The sequence below is a fragment of the Apteryx rowi genome, unplaced genomic scaffold (assembly GCF_003343035.1).
Source record: "Apteryx rowi isolate R43461 unplaced genomic scaffold, aptRow1 scaffold_818, whole genome shotgun sequence".
In the NCBI taxonomy this organism is placed as follows: Eukaryota; Metazoa; Chordata; class Aves; order Apterygiformes; family Apterygidae; genus Apteryx; species Apteryx rowi.
Window position 1 is genome coordinate 191282 of NW_020451114.1, and position 6000 is coordinate 197281.

At 41.9% G+C, this 6000-nt stretch overlaps 1 protein-coding gene across 7 annotated transcripts in view; it reads right to left on the bottom strand.

Annotated features, from left to right (window-relative positions):
• The window catches only part of TTK (TTK protein kinase), a 43519-nt gene extending 37808 nt beyond the window's left edge, over positions 1–5711 (bottom strand). For 4 of the 7 annotated variants that reach the window (XM_026089480.1, XM_026089478.1, XM_026089482.1 and 1 more), the window contains exons 1-2: positions 5646–5711; positions 498–585 (exon numbers count right to left, since the gene is read on the bottom strand). The gene's annotated coding sequence lies outside the window, so the exon portion shown is untranslated. Of the gene's footprint in view, positions 1–497; positions 623–750; positions 836–5645 lie in introns of those variants that run through there. The other 3 variants (XM_026089477.1, XM_026089476.1, XM_026089481.1) reach the window with 3 other exon arrangements.
• Positions 5712–6000: the final 289 nt, after the last annotated feature.

Here is a 6000-nt window from a genome sequence, read left to right on the forward strand (position 1 = left end):
ACTTTCAGATCACCACAGAATAGCAAAGACATAGCAAATTAAAATATACTGAAAATATAATTATCCACACTTCATTAGAAAACTTTTAAGGACTCCACCAATGAATAAATACTGAAACCCACTGCTGCCGTGAAATTGCTATTGGGGAGACAGAAAATTTAGAACTTTTTTCCCCCCACGGAGCCAGTGGAAGAATACACAAATGTGCTAAACAGTTAAAAGATGCAGTAAAGGCATGCACTTTTGAGAAGACTAGCTTTTTTTCCTCTTATTCGGTATTTTCAAGCTTCAGCTGCCTTCCCAGCTTACAGCCCCCTCCCCATCACAACCATCCATTGATATTCTAAAAACCATTAACACAAATATCCCTGTTCCTTACTGTATATGCAAATTTGACAGGTTATTACAGGGATTTAGTTACTTCCTGTGTTATAGTGAGATATGTACAACCAAAACCAAACCAACTTCTGCATCTTCTCCATTTAGTCCAGGCTTACCCCATCAGTCCCTTCTTTCCAGCAGATTCCCCGACTGCTTTAACAGGTGGCATATCCTCAGGATGCAGCAAGTAGTCACAGCTTCAGACTACAAAAGAAGACAAGAGCTTTCCAAATTCCAACAACTTCAGGAGAAAAGGCAAAGAAAAAAGGTCCTCAGTTTTTATCTTCCACATAAAATTAATCCTCTCTTCCACTTCAGAGTCCCTATTCCTCCACAAGTTGCTAAAGGCAAATCACAAGGGGGAAATACCTCAAAATGGAAGCGTTCCGCATGTATTTATCCGTAGAGGCCAACCATAGCTTTGATTCCATTACCATGGATTATATTATTCCACCTAAAAGTTCAGCACACAATGTTAACCTAAGCTCCTTACCACAGGTAATGGCAGTTTTCACAGTGAGCAAATGAAAACAATTCACACACTCATTAGTTCAAAGGGGTATTGTCAAAGCCAAGCAACACCTATTTCTTTAGATTGTAAAAGGATATGGATGATTTAAAGATCTTTTAAGAAATAGTGCCACATCCTCAATGCGATATCAGTTTACTAGCAACAGAAATATAATATCTGGATACAGCTGAGAAACAGAATCTAGGCAAGCTGTGCAGAGCAAATATGCTAAAATAAATTGAAGATAAACAGAGAATTTTTATGATTTCTGTGTGCCTGCAACACAAATCTCTTCCATTTTCATGAACCCCACTGCTCACAACTTTTCCCAGATTAATAAATGTTCCATACATCTAATGAACAGGATCATTTTAATTCCTCAAAAGTCTATTAAAAATAGTAGTGAAATAAATGCATATCCAGGGGATTTGATTTGCTGATTACTGTGAAGCTGGGCCCAAAAATGGAAAACCAGTATACTGTGGACAGATTAAATGAGTTCAAAGACAGACTAAGTCTATTTTTAGACAGTGGAAAGTCAGTCTTTGATCTTTTTGTATTCAGGTATAACAAGTTAGTGAAAATTTGCTTGAAGGGCCATGGAGATTAAAACTATTTTAGATCAATTATTGATTGTGATGTAATTGAAAGAGAAAGCAAGTTCATCCACATCTAATTCCACTGTCTAAAAACAACCTACTGTCATTTTCATCAACCTTCACCAATAATTTGTAGAGCACTATTCAAAGTAAGTTTGCACTTCCTTGAAAGCAGCAGACTCTTAGCTATCACCCAGTAAAAACCTGGACATACAGCAGAGACCATAACCTAGCAGATTATCATATTTACATGAGATTGATTATATAGCCAAAATAGGCATATTTCATATCCTTCCTGTATTAGGAATGGCCTATTAAGAATATAAAGTCCACTCTAGTCTATACAGAGAGATTTACATTTTCCAGTAGGTTCAAAACATTGTTTCTCTCTGTATAACCCAAAAGGCAGTCTGGAAAAACACCATCTACATTACCACTATCAACAGCTCTGATCACTTTAACATTTCACCAGATAAAGATTTGTTAAAGGCATGAACTTTATGATATCTTTGCAGAAAAGCAAAAAGAGGACCAAGTTCTGAAAATGGTTCCTTCCTTCTCTATGAAAAAATTATTCTCATGTGTCTATGAAAAGTAGAAGCAAGCATGCCCTAAATGCCAAGGCCTATACAGAAAGAATTATAAAAGCTAGAGATCACATGCTAAATCAGTGCTACCTGAAAAACAGTCTTAGTTTCACCGAGATGAGACTAAAACAAGAACCATCCCCTCATTTTTCTTCAAGAATGAAATCCAATTTCAGTGTTTGCTTGGAACTTCCTTTATACCTATTCCTCCCCCAAGTGCATAGAGAAGAATTACCATAGGCTATCAGGCTATCCTGAGACAAGCTGTGTAAACCAAAATGAGATGGAATACTTGCTTAAGGTTGAACTCTGGCATGAGTAGAAAAATTAGTTGCAAATCATGAAAATACATAGATGATTGTGCTCTTAGTGTATTTTGCACTCAATAACTCTATAAACAAATACGATGTCTTATAACTGCGTATTTTCCTGTGTGTTTTGGGGATACGCCAGCCTCTGTGGTTTTGAAGTGATCTTAAGCAGTATTTTCCGGAGTGCTCTTGTATCTTTTCTCCCTCTTTTTTGCAATGGTCTGAGACCCAAGTCATAAAGGATGGGTGTTGGATATAGAGATCTCTGTTCTTGATCATAACCAGCAGACACATTTGGAAGTGCTTGCTCTTATTCCAAAAGTAGTTTTTGTGCTTTTTTGGTGCTGTTCAGTTACTAATTTGGAATAGTTTTATTGATGTGTTTTAACAAAAACTTTATTTCTGAGATGATATGAAGATGAATATAGTTTTTCCATCAAATACAAACTTTGAGAAAGACCAAAAACATGTTTTAATTACTGAACATAAAGGTGTACCCAGTAATCTACTGAAATACTGACCTATACCTGTTTCTCCAAAGAAACCAACAGTTGTAGAAGGCAGCAAAAACTTTCAGTAAGTGCTTAAAAGAGTGCATGTATTATTTTTTATTAAGCTGACTGAGGAGGAAAACATTTGTGTTATTCTATTACCCATATTTTCCTTATATCCTCAGACTACTGTGGGTACAGCTGTTATCTTAAACATGTTTCTAGCTATATTTATGGTCTAATTAAAATGCCTGCTAACGTCAAGGGACCATATCTTATGGACTCAGCTCCTCTACTCTGTGCAGAAGGAATAAAATGCCACATATTCCTCCCCATCAGAAGCTTTACCCATATGTATATTTTTGGCACTTTCCCCTTCTTCCCCCATGTTTAAGACGTCCTTTTTTCCCTGTGCATAAAGATCGCACATAAACAAGACAGGAAAACTGACTGTAGCCTTGAACTTGTACAGCATTTGAATTATTCTGTTCATGTATTCACTTCAGTATTTCAATAGTACTCAGCATTTGAGCAAAACATGCACATGCTAGCTGGTAATACAGAAAGTGCTGAGAATTACAAGAAGCACAGCTATCCCTAATCCCTTCCAAGTGCAGTTATTTGTAAACACATCAACATTGCTTAAACACACTGTAGTACTGCTATAGACCCTTCCTGAATGTTAGGAACTATTGCACAGTCATTTGACTGTGTATAAAAGTTCCTGCCCTCAAAAACCTTGCCATCGTGGTTCAAGCCAAATAAGAATGGAAGCATGAGATAACACATGGCTGTCTTCAGAGACACATGGCACTGTCTGTCATTTATCTAGTTATCAGTTTGTGTTCCGCAGATGTCACAGCAAAATCTAATTTTTATTACCAGTTTGAAAGAACAGATACCACTCGAAACTTCTAAGGTTTTTTTCCTACGCTTAAGGAAAGTCATGAAAGCAGCAAACCTGCTTGTTAAAAGCAGCAAATTCTTAGGTTAAAGTTTGAAGAGCAGATTGTAGTGGTAGAAATATGAAACAAATTGAGACCTTCTGTTACCTTGGACAGATATTTAAAAAAATGCCATGCCTTGAAAGTGTCAATCTAAGTTGTTCCATGAATAGAGTTACCAAAATCTGAATTCAGATCAGTGGCAAAAGCACTCCAGTTGTCACCAAATTTGGCTCCCTTTTACATCCTGTGCAACACCCTGACTACAAGACTAACAGGTTACATGATAAGTAACTACCTAGCTCCCACCACATAGGCTAGATAACTTGCTTCTAACCTGTTCACAGTACAGCCAGTAGTAGAAGTCTCTGTCCTTTACCCAGCTATTATTCTCCCCAAACATACAGAGACTTGATGGTTTTGAAACCTCTCTGAAATCTCTTTTGAAACTAGGCTTAGAATTTATTTATTTATTGCAAGTCCTAAACTCTAAATCAGGGTTTGCTTATATGGAAACAACAACAACTAACCTTCAGAAAATGATGACAACATCATTAGCTATCAATAAAAATGGGGAAAATAGGAATTTTAGTTTCAGCTAAAAAAAGGACTCAGATACAAAAGGAAATGAATCAAGGAAACAGTCAAGAGCAAAAAAACCAGATAAGATACTGTAGCATAAAAACAGTGAAAGCAGCATGCAACACTGTCAAGTCAGAATTCTAAGTATAGAAGGCTTAAGGACATAGCCAAGCAGTGACACTAGAGACATAACTGAGAACAGTTTTAATTTAGGATATCATTTTAGGAAGAGGTCTAGCAGCAGCATTTGCACTAGCCAGAGCTGGGCAGGTGCACATTTCAAAGAGCCCTCTGTCCTTTTCCCCTCTGTGCACCCACATGCACCTTTCTATTGCTGAAACAGTTTACATGAATATCAAGAGCAATTCTGCTTTATGTCTATTTCTGGAAAGTGTTCTTCTTCACCCTGGCTGAACATAACTTAAACACTGGACTGAAATGCTCACCAGATTAGAACTTGTCAAGTCTACAGCCAGCTGTGTTATCCAAAACTTGCTTTTCATTTGATTTTGGAAGATTCCAAATATAAGAACAAATAAACCCACAAAATCATTCACCAGTTCTAGATAGAAAGAATATCACCTCCGAGGGAGAAAGGTGGTGGGAGGGGGGGAAAAAAAAAAAAAAGGTGGTGAGTGAGGCAGGAAAAGGACTATGCCAGATGTCTTACAGCTTTATTTTATGTATTTCCTATTAAACTAGAGAACAATTAAACATCATCCAGGGAATTGCTACAACCTGAAACAAAGCCTTTCAACCGCTCCTAGGTTCCTCCTGGGACCAGTTTCCTAAACATCACAGCACCCAGCTACAGGCATTACCACATTCACCTGTGCTTTTTTGACCTCCAGCCAAAACCTTCCCCACGCGGCTACGCTAGCAGCGGAGCAAAGGCTGCCAGCAACGCTGCCACCCGTGCAGGCCACAACCTGACAAAGCCTCGCCGCTCCCCGGCGCACACCGACCTCGCAGGGCCAGGGGAGCCGAGGACCCTGTCGCGGCCCCGCACAGCGGTGGCGCCGCGCCCCCACCCCTGCCCGGAGCGGGCCCGAGGCGCGGGGCAGCGGCAGCCGAGGGCGGGGCCGGCGGCAGCCGAGGCCGGCGCCAACCGCCTCACGCGGCCCGCGGGCCCCGCCGCAACGCCAAGGCCGCCCTCGGGCCACCGGCGCGGCTCCCCACGAGAGAAGCGGCCCCGGGACCCCTCGCGCCCGGCCCTGCCCGGCGAGAGGCCGCACTCACCGCCGCCCGCCTCAGGGCCGGGGAGAGGCTCCGGCCAGGCACCGGCGCGCGCCGCTCTCTGTTTGAATATCACCGACGCCCAAAGAGCCCCTTTCCCATTGGTCGGAACAGCTCGCGGGACGGGTGAGGGAGCGAGCGTTGATTGGCCAGGCAAAAAAAAAAAGTGGAGCTCGCCTTTCTATTGGAGGCGTGCCGCCGCGGCGGAATCCGCGGCAGCCGAGCCTCTCTTCTCTCCCGCTTTTGCCGCCTCGTGACGGCCCCCTTGCTGGGGCGGGGCTGCTCGCGCCTGCTGCGCCAGGCGTTGGTCCCTTCGCCCCTGCCTCGGAGTGGGGGGGAGGCGCTTCTGCGCAGGCGC